The sequence below is a fragment of the Camponotus vicinus genome, unplaced genomic scaffold (genome assembly GCF_025532165.1).
Source record: "Camponotus vicinus isolate PSW18456_S1 unplaced genomic scaffold, iyCamVici1.0 SCAF_14, whole genome shotgun sequence".
Taxonomy (NCBI): Eukaryota; Metazoa; Arthropoda; class Insecta; order Hymenoptera; family Formicidae; genus Camponotus; species Camponotus vicinus.
In genome coordinates this window covers 13,233,746-13,247,421 of record NW_028141950.1, presented here as the reverse complement: position 1 = coordinate 13,247,421, position 13,676 = coordinate 13,233,746, and the positions used below count along the sequence as shown (strand labels likewise).

The 13,676-nt window shown below is 37.7% G+C and overlaps 1 long non-coding RNA gene and 1 pseudogene across 1 annotated transcript; one reads left to right on the top strand and one right to left on the bottom strand.

Moving 5' to 3' along the window:
- Window positions 1-4,882: 4,882 nt before the first annotated feature.
- Window positions 4,883-6,786, top strand: LOC145964914 (uncharacterized; annotated as a pseudogene).
- Window positions 6,787-12,436: 5,650 nt separating this feature from the next.
- On the bottom strand, window positions 12,437-13,447 carry LOC145965439 (uncharacterized). The gene is made up of 2 exons (XR_014436712.1): window positions 13,091-13,447; window positions 12,437-13,008 (listed from the first exon to the last, which is right to left on the bottom strand). It is a non-coding gene; the product is annotated as an uncharacterized LOC145965439 (long non-coding RNA).
- Between the last annotated feature and the right edge of the window lie 229 nt (window positions 13,448-13,676).

Sequence of the window (13,676 nt, the reverse complement as noted above, 5' to 3'; positions counted from 1 at the left end):
GAAAAGTTGTTCCGGATCGCCGGCCGTCCGACGTTGCAATCAGCTGATTGCTACACGCGATGTGTGTATGGCGGAGTGTGTGCGTAAGAGAGAGAGAGAGAGAGAGAGAGAGAGAGAGAGAGAGAGAGGGAGGGAGAGAGAGAGAGAGAGAGAGGGAGAGAGGGAGGGTAGGAGGGACAGACATTCACACGCACGCACTCTTTTCTCGCTCTCTTTCTCTCTTTTACGCAACACTCATACACTCTCTCATTCAGTCTCTCACTCACACTCTCTCGGTCACTCACTCACTCACTCACCTGCTTACTCACTTGCTCACTCACCTTGTAGCAGCGTAGCGAATCTTCATGCTATGTATTGTTGTTATCTGCTGCACGGTTATGATTGCTAGAGATGCGCGACACATCGAAGTTTTATTCACTCACTATCGATTTATCGATACCAAAAATTACTTTCAAAGAAACGCGAATGCAAACAGCACATGACTGGACGCGAAGCGACGGACCGCGGAGACTGCGCGACCACAAGAGTTATGTTGCCAGAAACGCGACACGCGACATCTAACAAACGACTTGCGCGTGGCGCGTGATTGACGCGAGATAAGACGAACGATCGGCTAAAACCTTCGCATTGCGAATGCGGTAGAAAACATGAAACGTATTAGGTGCGCAACTAAGTTCCCGCTGTTTGTCAATAGATTGCGCCACCAATAAGTGTTGGTCGATTTCGACATATCCAAAACGTCATGAATCAAGCTTAGACATATGGTAAACAAACCGTTTTGACACAGTAGTGATTTTGTTTTGGCGTCATATACTTTTGGTTGTGTGAAAATGTCTGATTTTGTGCTAAATAATCGTCATTTGCGGGAAGTGTTGATTTTCTTCTTTCATTCGAAGAAAACGGCGGCTGAAGCGCATCGAGAGCTCCACAAAGTTTACAGAGATGCTGCTCTAAGTGAAACAACGTGCCGTGATTGGTTCCGTCGCTTCAAAGACGGTGATTTCGATGTTGACGACCGTCCGCGTGAAGGAAGGCCAAAAACCTTCGAAGACGCTGAATTGGAGGCATTGCTCGATGAGGATCCATGCCAAACGCAACAAGAGCTTTCATCAGCATTAGGAGTTACCCGCCAAGCCATTTCCAAGCGATTGCATGCGTTGGGAATGATTCAAAAGCAAGGAACTTGGGTTCCTTATGATTTGAAGCCAAGGGACGTTGAGCGTCGTTTTTTCGCCTGTGAACAACTGCTCCAGCGGCAAAAAAGGAAGGGTTTTCTTCATCGCATCGTGACGAGTGATGAAAAATGGATTCATTACAGCAACCCAAAGAAAAGAAAGTCATGGGGACTGCCCGGTCATGCTTCTACGTCGTCGGCTCGGCCGAATATTCACGCTGCGAAGGTTATGCTGTGTATTTGGTGGGACCAGGTCGGTGTTATTTATTATGAGCTGTTGAAACCGAACGAAACCATCACTGGGGAACGGTATCGACTTCAATTGATGCGATTGAGCCGAGCACTGCGCGAAAAACGGCCACAATACGAGCAGAGGCACGAAAAAGTGATTCTACAGCATGACAACGCTCGGCCTCACGTTGCCAAACCCGTTAAAACCTACCTCGAAACGCTCATTGTGAAGTCCTACCCCACCCGCCATATTCCCCAGATATTGCGCCGTCCGATTATTACTTGTTCCGTTCGATGGCACATGGTCTGGCTGATCAGCAGTTCCGCTCATATGAAGACATCAAAAAATGGCTTGATTCGTGGATAGCCTCAAAAGATGAACACTTTTACCGTAACGGTATTCGAGCTCTGCCAGAAAGATGGGGAAAAAGTTGTAGCTAGCGATGGGCAATACTTTGAATGATTCATTTGTAACCATTTTTTCACAATAAAGTTGCATTTTCATAAAAAAAACAGCGAGAACTTAGTTGCGCACCTAATATAATGATGACATATTTAAAAAATTAATTATTTATTATAAATAATAACTATTTCTAATTATAATAAATAATTATTATTTTAAAAAGCATGTGTTATACGTTATTACGTTTTCGTTTTTATGTGTCGCGCATCTCTAGCAATCATAACCGTGCAGCAGATAACAACAATACATAGCATGAAGATTCGCTACGCTGCTACAAGGTGAGTGAGCAAGTGAGTAAGCAGGTGAGTGAGTGAGTGAGTGATCGAGAGAGTGTGAGTGAGAGACTGAATGAGAGAGTGTATGAGTGTTGCGTAAAAGAGAGAAAGAGAGCGAGAAAAAAAGTGCGTGCGTGTGTATGAATGTCTGTCCCTCCTACCCTCCCTCTCTCTCTCTTTCTCTCTCTCTCTCTCTTACGCACACACTCCGCCATACACACATCGCGTGTAGCAATCAGCTGATTGCAACGTCGGACGGCCGGCGATCCGGAACAACTTTTCATTATTAAAATAACGTTATTTTAAGGAACACGTATTTCTGACGTAATTCTAAGACATTTTCTTCTTTACCAAAATTTTATTTAAAGCATAATTTTATGTTATAAGATAAAATAGTTAGCGACTCATGCGGTGGTAATCACCCGTCGGGCGGTCAGCTGCGCCCGCGCTCGCGGCACGCCGCGCCGCTCCTGCCTGCCTTCCGTACCCGACGCGTGATTTACTAACTATTTTTGCTCATAATTCAAAAACTACGCTTCAAATCAAATTTTGGTAAAGGAAAAATTGTCTTAGAATGGTGTCAGGAATACGTCATTTTACAGACGGAAGGTTTTTCGGTATCGCCCTGTATATATAATTATCATTATACATATAGGGAATATTTCTGTGTAACTATATTTGTATCTACGCAGGCAAATGTAATAAATGTCTATGTAACTATAATTATGAATGCGCAGTCAAATATGTAAATTTCTACACACACACACACACACACATATATATATATATATATATATATATATTTATAAATTACGTAATTATATTCCACAAAATGATAACTGTCTATTCTCTTTATTAATATAATATGTCAAAATATATTATGTCTAATCTAAACAGAAATGAGAAAAGTTTCACAATATTTACCTTTTGATTGATGAATCGCAGTCCACTTGGTTGTCGTTAAGTGTCACAAATCTGTGTTTTTACTAATAAATGCAATCGGCGTCGGGACGCTACTGCGTCGCTTGATAATAACTTTTAATATGTCACTTCTCTTCCTTGGTACGTTATTACACACTACTTTTCTTCCTTGTTCTGCACTATACTTTTATTTTTTACTCTTATTTATTTCTTAAAATCTGCTTTTAAACAAGAAACTTGACTGCTTAACGTGTCACTTCTCTTCCTTGTTACACTATTCCGCACTATACTTTAATAAATTTATCTTTCATACGTACGTACACACATACATATACATATCACACGTATGTGTGCACATGCACACATATGATTTTGTCTCTCAAAGCATTGTACATATCGAAGCAATAATTGTATACGCAGCGGTGTGAACGCCGCTTGAGGGACAAACTCGCTTTGCATGTGTGCGTGCGAGCATATGTACGTGAGTCTAAACCTGAAGGAAAAGAAGGAGAAAAACGAAAAATGTCACAATTCTGACATTCGATCATCATTTCTCAGGATTGACTGCACCGATTTTATTCAAACAAGTCACAATCGAAAGCTTGTACTCATATTATATCATAGAAGTGTCGTTAGATTTTTGATTACGGCTTTAGTTTATTAAATATCTTAACTGAAAGTTTACTTGACGCGAAATTCCGGATAAGGTACTTGGTAGCGCCGCGTCGAGAACAGTGACTCTCAACTCAATGCTTGGACCTGTTTTTTATGTACTTGGCGTCGCGGCGCTACCGCGTCGCTTGATGATCTTAACCGAAAGTTTACTTGACGCGAAATTTCAGATAAGGTACTTGGTAGCGCCGCGTCGAGAACAGTGACTCTCAACTCAATACTTGGACCTGTTTTTTATGTACTTGGCGTCGCGATGCTACCGCGTCGCTTGATGATCTTAACCGAAAGTTTACTTGACGCGAAATTCCGGATAAGGTACTTGGTAGCGCCGCGTCGAGAACAGTGACTCTCAACTCAATGCTTGGACCTGCTTTTATGTACTTGGCGTCGCGACGCTACCGCGTCGCTTGATATTCTAAACTCTATTTGTCATGCGTGTGTGTTACGCAGAGATCAGGCACAGCGCGCGCGCGTACACACATATGCACGTACGTACACATACACGCATATATAACAGAAAGGACTTGAAATTATTAAATATTGTAGAAATGACACACATTATACAGGGTGTCGCAGACCACCCGTATCAGCCGAATATCTCAAAAACTGAGCGCGGCAGACAAAAATATTTCAGACAAAAGTTGTAAGGTTTCAAGTAACGCATTACATTGATATCAGTATGACTTTGAAAAGTGTTGTCAAGGTCACGTGAAGATCACCATCAATGTCTTAAATAGAACCCCCTATTTTTTATTACATATTTTTGTAGCTTATCTCGAGGGCTTTCCAAAACACTATAATAAAATATTTTTCCCTCAAGTACTTTTTGAGTTATAAGGCTTGAAATCATTTCTTAATTTTACATAAACCGTAAAATATCTTGTAAAATATTCATTTTTCGATTATCTTACCTTAATACTTTTATGTACAAAATAATGAGAGGAATCAATTGGTGTAAAGAAAACACATAGTTGCTTCGAAGAAAAAATACGTAATTGTTAATTGCAAATTACATATTTTTTCTTCGAAACAACTATGTGTTTTCTTTACACCAATTGATTCCTTTCATTATTTTGTACATAAAAGTATTAAGGTAAGATAATCGAAAAATGAATATTTTACTAGATATTTTATGGTATAGGCAAAATGCAAGTAGCATGGTGGCGCACCGTGGCCAAAATCGTAAGTTCCCGTGAGTCTATTGAGAAAGCTACAAATTGTAGAAAATATAAACAGTAAACGTATAAACAATAAATAAATAAACGTATAAAAATCACATCATATGCAAACGAAAATGAGTGATCCACTAGGAAATAGTATCCAAAAAAAATCGAAAAAAAGAAAATCAGTGACATGTTGTGTTCCTGGATGGAAATTCCTTGTGGAAATCCTTGTGGAAATTCATACCTGAATACGAAGGATGTGACGTTTTATGTTTTTCCATCAAAACCTCACGAGTGTGATAGGAGAAAAAATGGATAAATTTCGTAAATCGTTGTAAGTAAGTTGAAAATAATTATATGTATGAAATGAGTCTGCACGTATTTTAATATTTTATTGTAATGGAGTATTATAAAAATATAATAATACATATAATATGTATAAACGTACGATACATTTATTGGTTATGTTTTGATTGAAACTGAATCAATTTCAAATTTTTTTGATCTTTATAATATTTTTCTAGCGAAGACGGTTCACAATGGCAACCTACAAAGCACTCAAGAATTTGCAGCAAACATTTTGTGGTGGAGAAAAGTCAATGGATCCTCGCAACCCTGCCTACGTACCAAACATCTTTAATTCAAAGGATTCTACAAAAGAAAAAATTGGAGAGAAAATTATAGATAGATATAAGCGTCATAAGAGAAGATCAGAGTCATCTTCTCAAAACAACAGTATTTGCAGTGTTGATGATATTGGTCTTGACTGTTCATTGTCGCAAGAATCACCAACAACATCAGTGCAAATAATGGCAAATAATGCGCAAAAAGATAAATGGACTCAAACCCCAGACTTTCATGTTGATGAATGCAACTTCAAATTTTCTTCTTCTTTTGAGTATATTGATGGAATGTCAAATGTTAGTACGGAAGCAATCATTCCCCATAAGGTAACACTCGGTTATATTAATCCTAAAATTGATCGAGCCACTGGAATTTCAAATAATTATGATGATCTGAAAGGTTTTCATGGTTATGACGAAAGAATCACTGAAGATTAATTGAAGAAAATAACCGGTGTGTCAAAGAAGGTCTTTGAATTATTTTTAGGAATATTGGATGTGTCAAGCAACGTTCAAGTCAAAAAAGAAAACAGATTATTAATATTCTTAATAAAAATGAAACAGGGAATACCATTTCATGCAATCTCAGTCTATTTTTGCATAAATCTATCAACAGTATCAAGAATATTTGAAGAAGTTCTTTTACAATTATCATCTGCAACTAAAAATTATATTTTTTGGCCTGATAAAGAAATAATTCAAGATATCATGCCAATTGCTTTCAAGATTCATTATTCTGATTGTCGGTGCATAATAGATTGTACTGAATTTAAAATTGAACAACCATCAACTGTAGAAATGAGAGTGTACACATACTCACAGTACAAATCAGCATACACTTTTAAGATCTTAATAGCGATAAATCCAAATGGAAGTATTATATTTATATCAAAGTGTTATGGAGGGAAAACCAGTGACTTTTATAACAACTGATTGTGGTTTAGTGAATCTCTTACAACCAGGTGATATTGTACTGGCTGATAAAGGTTTCCCCGGTATAAAAACATCTGTGGAAGACAAAAATGCTATTGTTGTTATTCCTCCATTTCGACATGATGGCCATTTAACTGAAGAAGAACTTCTTGAAACTAATAGTATTGCAAGTGTTCGAATACATGTGGAACGAGCCATTCAAAGAGTGAAAATTTATAATATATTGCATAAAATAAACACATCATTATTTCTTTATGTTGACAATATTGTGCATATGTGTTGCATTATGGCCAATTTGCAAGCACCTATCAATAAACAACTGATGAAATAAAACAGTGATGTGAAAAGTATAAACTTTATTAACAATAAAAAATGTGATATTTTTTAAAATACAAAATTATTTCGTAATCTAATTATGTACTTACATAACGTGTAATTACCATGAATAAACAATTGAATATAATGCTTATAAGCCATAAAAAGGGATTAAATGTTAAATATAATATTTAAAATAGAACATTTCTAATTTAAGAATAGTCTTTTTTAAAAATTCTTCATCTCTTTTAACTGTTAAGTGTAAAGATTCATTATTTTTGCTAAAAATATACATATCACATACATTAAAACCAGTGCAGTATAAACCTATTTGAATTTGAGTATAATACTCATGTGATTTTTTCAACTGTAAACATGCCTCTTCTTCAGTAAAAATAATGTATGACACATTAATACTTTTTATACAACCATTTTCAATTTCAACAATAGGTTTATTTGCACATGTGATTGGACTTTTTATTTCCAGTGTACGGACTAGTTTACCATTTTCCACACAAATACCATCAAGGCTACAACACAACCAAGGCTGTTTGTAATGTAGTATTAAGCCACAGTCATACACAGCTACTGAAGTTAATCTTTCAAAAGCTTTGCGAGCCACTGGTTCATTTCTTAATCCATAATGGACATTCCGTAGAGCTTGTCCAGTGAGATCCTTTTTTTGTAACATTTTTTGGGCAAGCTCTTTAAAATCTTTTCTCCTAGTTTTTACACTATGGCTTCGAGTAGCAGATATTCTAATGCTCCTTTCTATAAACCAAGTATCACTTCCAGACTGTTCCATAGTAGTATCACAAATATTTATCATGTCATTTTTGTTAACACACACATTATTTTCATAAAAAATTTGTTCATAAATTATATTGAAATTTAGATTATTCGTATAAATTTTAAACTTTTTTTGATTTTCAAAAACAACATCAATTATTTGATTGCATTGAGTACTTTGCAAACTAACAACTACCTTACCTAGTATTTCATTTATTAAACTATTAACAAATCTTTGGCTCTCTGTTCTATTGGCAGACTTAACTAAATTGTATAACGAACAAGGAAAATTGATTTTACTCAGTGAAAGGGGTTCAATTTCATACTTTAATTTCTTTGGTGGAATTAAATCTTCTATTTTCTTAATTTCTTAACTTCTCTTTGCCTGCATTAGCAATCTTTGGCGCCAGCCATGTACATGGTTCGCTTGTTTTGCTTTTATCCGTGTAATTGTTTATAAAATATACTAAAGCTGCCCTGTGCTTGCACTGAAGTCCTAAACCAGCAGTACATTCACATGAGTTCGAAGTAATTTGTCGTGCTTCATTCAACTAATAAAAACATATAAACAAAATCATAACCTTTGTTTATTGATAAATTTTACTACTAACAGCTAAATATGGAAAAATTATACATTATTTACATTTAAAATAGTTTTATATGGAATATTTCCAACACCAGCTTGCCTGACACATAAGCTTCTATTGTAGATTGAGTACCCCACATAAGCTTCTATTGTAGATTGAGTACCCCACTTTATTTCTCGTACACTTCCAACATGCCCACTTTCAAATAATAAACGACCATTTTTTTTTCGCAACATTCGAACGATAATCCTCAGTAAAAACTTTTTGGAAACCAGTTTTTAAAATGATTTTATTCATTTTAATGTATAATATGATCGCATATGCTTGCGGTAATTCAAACATAGACTCACAGAAACTTACGTGCTTTGCCATGTGGAGCGCTAGTGTCGATCATCTGTCACTTGCATTTTGCCTATATGTAAAATTAAGAAATGATTTCAAGCCTCATAACTCGGAAAGTACTTAATGAAAACTAACTTAATTATAGTGTTTTTGGAAAGCTCTCGAGATAAGCTACAAGAATATGTAATATTTATATAATTATTATTAAACACACACACACACACACACACACACACACACACACACTGATTGCTACACTCATCGCGTATAGCAATCAGCTGATCGCGGCGAGCGCCCCACGTAATCGCCTATATCGCGTCGTCCCTGCCTACCTCTCGTACTCGTTCTGTAATTAGTTAACTATTTTTCTTTATAGTTTAAAAACTAAGCGGATAAAGTTTCGAATAGCTGTTATCTCCAATTGGGTTGAAATTTTGCACAGACCTTCTCCTTAACGATATAAGAAAATGTACCAAGGGATTTTTGGCGCATCGGCACCGTTTCGCCCTCACCCCCTCCCAAAATTAAAAAACCTTGGTTTTACCTTGTATCTCCGAAAATATCGATTTCAGAGAAAAAAGTTTCAAAGAAAAGTTCAAGCTTTTGAAAAGATCTACAAAAAAGGTTATATACATTTTTTTCGTAAGCTCATTATTTTGGCTATTATGTTAGAAAATAGTAATTTTAATCTATAGTGGGCTAGTCTTTTTTTTTAACAAACCAAAACCAGTATGGTAAATATGCATAAAAGGTCTGACCTCGCCGATTTTATCGCCACTTCAATGTTATAGAGGAGGTTGTCCTGAGTAATCCCCCGCAAAAAATAAGTGGGGAACGGCATTAATTTAGAAGATATAACAAGTTAAAGTTTGACAATTTTAACGCTTCTTTTGGGCATTATAGATTATTATTAACAACATTATATATGTATATAAAATTTGTTTACATCCTATTGATCTATTTAACATTTGCTATAGTACATACGCAGACGCAGTGGGTTTCGTCTCCCTCCCCCAACCCATGTCTGAGATATGGAATGCACACACACACACACACGCGCGGAGGGTGCAAGGGAGCCTTCGGCCCCCCCTCCCGCACCACCCCGCCGGTAGGCAAGGTGAACCTCGCTTTACCACAATAGACACATACTGTAAGTTGTAAAGCGAAGTCCATCTTACCTACCGGCGGGGTGGTGCGGCAGGGGGGGCCCAAGGCCCCCTTGCACCCCCCGCGTATATGTACGCACGCGCGCGCGCACTTTTCTAATTTAGTACTCAAAATAACGAGTTTACGAAAAAAATGTATATAACCTTTCTTGTAGATCTTTTCAAGAGCTTCAACTTCTATTGGAAACTTTTTTCTCTAAAATCGATATTTTCGAAGATACAGAGTAAAATATTTTTTACCTTTGAGGGGAGGTGGGGACGGAACGGTGCCGATGCGCCAAAAATCCCTTGGACGATTTTCTTATAATTATTTTATATCGTTGAGAAGAAGGTCTCTGCAAAATTTCAACCCAATCGGAGGTAACAGCTATTCGGAACTACAGCCAAAGCTACTTTTTTCCAATATTCGACTGTCCAATTTTGATAATCTTTGGCAAACTGTAATCGGGCCTTCTTATTCTTTTTGCTGATTAATGATTTTTTAATACCTATACGACCAAAAAGTCCCACATCATGTAGTCTTTGTGTCACATTACTACGGCTAACATTGGCAAGGTTTTCATCTTGTAGCTCGCGTGCAATTTCGGCAGCAGTTTTCTTGATATCCGCAGTTGATTTGCGTTTGATGATATGATCTACATTTTTAGATGTTTTTCGTGGCCTTCCACTACGCGGACGATCTTTTAAACCATATCCAGCACGGTACTTAACAATAATATCATTCACAGTTGATTTACCTATCGATAATATTGAAGCAATCTCACGAGAAGACTTTCCGTCTTTCTGAAAATTTAATTACTCTCTCACGAATTTGGATTTGTGTATGCCGAGCCATATTATGCTTTGACGACAGTAGTGATACTAGGAGGTTTCTAACGCAGGTCCTCCGAAGGGGGGTGAGGTGCGAGGGGGGAACCGCGCCGGGGGGTGACGTCACGCGGAAGGGGATGACGTCACGTGCGGGGGGATGACGTCACGTGCGGGGGGTGACGTTACTTGCGGGGGGGATGACGTCACGCGGGGGTGATGTCACGTGCGGGGGGAGTGACGTCACGCGCAGGGGAAGGGGGATCCGCGGCGCGACCGATGGACGAGAGGGTCCGCGCGGGGAAGGGGGATCCGCGGAAAGAAGACGGTGGTGTGAGAAGGATAGCTCTAGTTGTGGGAAAAGGATAGCGCTAAGTGTGTGAAGAGGACAGTGCGACAAGGATGGCATCAATGTGCGACAAGGATGGCGTTAACGTGGGACAAGGACGACGCATTGTAAGATGTTGCATAGGTGGGAGAAGGACGACGCAAAGGTAAATGAGTGAGTGATAGCGACGAGCATATGAAAGAGAGAGAGAACGATAATATCGCGAGACAACGTGTACGAAAGAGAACGATATTGCAAGAGCAACGTGTGCGAGAGAGAACGATAGCGCGAAGAGAACGCATACGAAAGAGAACTATAATATCACGAGACTTAGAACGATAATAGCGCGAGAACAACGCGTGCGAGAAAGAGCGAGAGAGCGCAAGAACAACGCGTGCGAGAGAGAATGAAGATATCGCGAGACTTACAACTAACGCGCGAGAGAGGACGATGATAGCGCGAGAACAACGCGAGAGAGAACGATATCGCTATACTTACAACTAGCGCAAGAGAGATAGAGACGCAAGGGATGGGAGCGCAAGGAGAGGCGCGTAAATAAATACATTTTTTTTTTCAATACTAAATATATAAAATTTATTATAGTGTGTAATACAATTGTGTGTGTGTGTGTGTGTGTGTGTGTGTGTGTGTGTGTGTGTGTGTGTGTGTCTAATAAAATAATATTTAATAATATTTAATAATAATAATATAATAATAATATAATAATAATATAATAAAAATATAAGATAAAGTATATAATAAAAAATAAAAATATATATGGGGAGGGGGGGATGCGCCGGGCTAAGGGGAGGCCGCTCCTGGAACAGAAAAAGAGACATTTCATTAGTTTTTAATAATTTATTGTAAGATACTTTTGATGTATTATAAATTGAAAGTTACTTATAATTTATGTTTCTTGAAAGAAGAGTTCGTTACGCGTCGCCGAATTCTCGCTCTGAGTAGGCAGCATATAATAAGGTTCCAGCAACTCCTCTCATTGCTCTTCTATACTAGGAGGTTCAGACGGTAAAAAATGTATCTTCCATATTTCCATACGGTCAGTATTATATACTATGATGGACATATTATCTACATCATATCCTTGCTTCTTGAGGGTACGGAACGTATGACAGTATTCCAGGTAACAATCCTTGCAGTCTAGGACAGATCTTATCACCGCTACCTCCGTGCCGCAGTGACAGCACCTAAACGGTGTAAACGGTCCCTCGAAGAACCCGTGGAAATAATTATGTTTTAATGCATAATTTCGATAAAATCCATACCGACAATCCTTGCAGTAGTGCCGGTTTCGACGTAGGTAGGACTCGGTCCAGAAACATTTTGCAATGTGTATTCTCGGGAGATCAGAGTGAAAGCGAGGATCGGACCTCGGTTTGTATGGTTTAGGAATGCACATAATTTTGTCTCTTCTTTTCCCAAGACCAACGAAACATAGAACAACGAGAGAAATAATATTCTAATGCTGCAGACTCCTCTTCATTATATATCTTTTAATATCTTTTGTCTCATTCCAACTAGAGCATCACGTCTCATCTACCTCAGCATTTCTCTACATCTTTAGCGGAGCGTGTTGAGAAAAGTATAACTATTCTTATTTGTATGGAAGGAAAGAATTAAAATCACAGATGGAATAAAAATAATTATTTATTGCACGCATCGTAAAGAATATCATTTACAGCACATGTTAATAATTCGCAATCGATTAATGATTCGCTGTTAAAGACATCACTATCGCGTATCATTTTTACAGCATCGCATACAGTAGTAATATTGTTACGTTGTAATACAGTTTCAAATTGTTTAAATTTTTCATTTACGAGATAGGTATTCTCACATAACCAATTGTGCATATGATCGATACAATTTTCAAAATTAAATAAATGTAATAATGTTTGTGGTTTCATGTACAAAGAATTTTCGCATAATGTGAGTTTTACAATTTTCGATTGATACATTTCGATCGATAAATCTCCAATCCTTAATGGGAGAGCAATCGATTGTAGAAATTGTTCAATGTCTGCTTGCTTCTGCATCAACAAATTCCATGTTGAAAAAGGCAATACTATTTGATTGCCTCGATTATCAGTTCCACGTACGATACAGCTCCAACGCTTATTCCAATGTCCAAATACTTGTACGACGTTGGGGTTAGAGCGTATCTTCTTCCAAGTATGCGAGTCGCACGACGAGGTTGAATGCTATATAAATATATATAAATTAGATCAATATTTAAAAAAAAAAATTAATAAATAACAAAATTTTTAAACGATCGAAACTTACGTGTCGCATTTTTGCTTCTTACACGGTGGAGTTTCACCGTTTCGAATCGGAACGTAAAAATTCATGTTGATTTCTTTAGTGAACCTTTCACACGCGCGATTGATGCAATACTGATCGTATTAGAATTATTATTAATTCAAATAGTATCGCAAATTGCAATGTAGAGGGGATTATTGCTGACGCAACATTTTAATTTCCTCTAAAATTTTGTCGCGCCGATGTACGGCTGCAATGACATCATCCCCAGAACAAAGAATTAGCTGAATTCGCTAAAATCGAGCGCCGATGTACGGCTGCTCTTGATGCAATCACGTTAGATTTTTCAAATGTACGTGACAAAACGTAAAATTTTCAAGGTTAAATTGCGCATCGGAACAAAGATTTAGCTGAATGCGCTAAAATCGAGCGCCGACGTACGGCTGCTCCTGATGCAACCACGTTAGATTTTTCAAATGTACGTGACAAAACGTGAAAAAAATAACCGCCAAGATTAAAATGCGCATCACCCCTAGACAAAGATTTAGCTGAATGCGCTAAAATCAAGCGCCGATTTACGGCTGCTCCTGATGCAATCACGTTAGATTTT